This window comes from Neovison vison, chromosome 5, assembly GCF_020171115.1.
Source record: "Neovison vison isolate M4711 chromosome 5, ASM_NN_V1, whole genome shotgun sequence".
NCBI lineage: Eukaryota > Metazoa > Chordata > Mammalia > Carnivora > Mustelidae > Neogale > Neogale vison.
Window position 1 is genome coordinate 87,197,803 of NC_058095.1, and position 2,605 is coordinate 87,200,407.

Below are 2,605 nucleotides of genomic sequence, written 5' to 3' on the forward strand. Positions count from 1 at the left end.
ATATATATGTATACATATATATATATGAGACAGTATAGAGGGGTGTGGCAGAAGGATGTAATTTTTCACTGTAAGACTTAATATAATTTTACTTAATAAACTATATATATGTATTACCTTGATAAAAATAAAATCAATTTTAAAAATACAATATCCCAACGTCTATGAAGGCAGGAGTTAATTGTGTGTTGATTTGACACTTGGCAGAACTTGAGATACATAAATATTTAAAACAACAGCAAAAACACTTTAATAAATATGCGTCTTATCTAGGTGTTCTAATTTCTTGAAATATAATTATTGTTAGTATGCCCTTATAATCCTTTTTATTTCTATGTGATTGGTAGTGTTATTCCTCCTTTGTTCCTGATTTGACTTGAGAGTTTCTTCTTTTTTTAATATGGGCATTTATAGCTGTAAGTTTCCCTCTAAGCACTACTTTAATTATTACCCATCAGTTTGGGTATATTTTGTTTACATTTTTATTCTTTAAAATATTTTCTGGTTTCTCTTGGGATATTTTGTTTGTTGATTATTTAGAAGTGTGTCATTTAATTTCCTCACATCTGTGAATATCCATGCACATTTGAGAAGAGACATTCTACTGTTGTTGGGTAGAGTATTCTATAAATCTCTTACGTCTAGTTGATTTTTAGTACTATTTCAGTCTTCTATTTCCCTGTTGACTTTCTGGCTAGTTAATCTATCCATTATTGAAAATGGGATACTGAAGTCTCCAGCTATTATTGTTTACTTGTGTATTTTTCCCCTCTGTTCTGTAAATTCTTCCTTCAGGTTTATCAGGGCTTTTTTTCTTAGATGCATATATTTATAATAGTTATTGCTTTCTGATAGGTTGATCCTTTTATTATTGTAAAGTATTCTTCATCTCGAGGGAAAATTTTTGTCTTCAAGTTTCTTCTTTTTTTTTTTTTCTAAGATTTTTATTTATTTATTTGACAGACAGAGATCACAAGTAGGCAGAGAGGCAGGCAGACAGTGGAGGAAACAGGCTGCCTGCTGAGCAGAGAGCCCAATGTGGCCTCCATCCCAACCCTGAGATCATGACCCGAGCCGAAGGCAGAGGCTTTAACCCACTGAGCCACCCAGGCGCCCTTCAAGTTTCTTCTGATATTAGTACACACACTGCAACTTTCTTTTGATTATTGTTTGTATGGCCTAATCTTTTCATAGTTTTCCTTTTTAACCAATTTCTGTCTTTGAATCTAAAGGCATATATTTTACAGAGAGTGAGAGTATAGTTGTATCATGTTTTTTAATCCATTTTAGATTGTTTATTACATTTACATATAATGTAATTACTGTAAAATTAAGAATTACATCTGCCATTTTCCTGGTTGCTGTGTTTCTTATGTCTTCACCCATTGTTCCCATTCCTTCATTATTGCCTTCCTCTGTATTTGATAGATTTCTTTTTTTAGTATACCATTTTAATTTCTTGGTTTCTTTTACTATATGCTTTAGAATTCTTTTCTTGATGGTTGTCCTGGTGATTATTATTAGCATGTTTACAGAAAACAATCTAGTTTAGATTAATGCCAATTTAATTTCATTGCAGAAACTTTGCTCCAGTATAGTTCCATTCACTTCCTTTACTTTGTGCTATAATTATCATATATATTACATTTTTATACATTGTAAACCCATCAACACAGTTTTAAAATTATATAGCTGTGTTTTAAATCATATAGGAGAAGAAGAGAATTGCAATGAAAAATATCTATTTATACTTTTATATTTACCTATATACTTTTATAGTAAATACTGGTGCTTTTTGTTTCACTATGTAAAACAAAGGTATGTCTAGTGTTAGACTGAAATACTCTCCTCATTTCTTGGACACAACTACTAGCAACATATTCTCTTAGTTTTTGTTTTTCAGAAATATCTTGATTTCTCTTTCATTTTTAAAAATGGTTTTGCAGATGTAAGATTCTTTGTTAATAGTTGTTTTTTGCTTCTTTCTTTGTTTTCTTTCAGCACCTTGGATAATGTCATCTCAGTGCCATTTGGCCTCTAGGGTTTCTAGTGAGAAGTCAGTCTTAATTTACTTTTATTGAAGATCATATTTTCATATTTTCTTTTTCTTTTTCTTTTTTTTTTTTTGGCCAGAGACTTGTCTATTGGAAATCAGAACTGGCCAATAGAAGAAGTGAATAGAGACCCCTCTCATCTCTACCAGGAGCTTCACAAAAGGAACTTTGGTCCTTTTCAACCAAGAAGAACCAGCTCTCTGAAAGCATGGACAGTGTGGTGCGTATGTGCACGCGTGTGTGTGTGTGTGCGCGTGTGCGCACATATGTGTGCAGTGGCAGGTCCAGTCTATGATGTGAGGACAGGGGGGTGGCTCCGGGAGTGGATACTGCCACAGCTCCCAGGGCTTTTCCCTGCAGCAATGCATATACTGCCTCTGTTGTGAGGGGAGCCGTGATTTCAGTTCCATAAAGCTTAGTGGCAAATTTGAGATGCTGGCAGTGCTCCATCCCCACAAGTCTCAGTACCAGAGGATGTTGGGGGAAAGAGGGAAAGAGAAAAAGGAGAGGAGGGAGACCATTGTCCCCGAACTGAGCTTCTCTGCTCCATG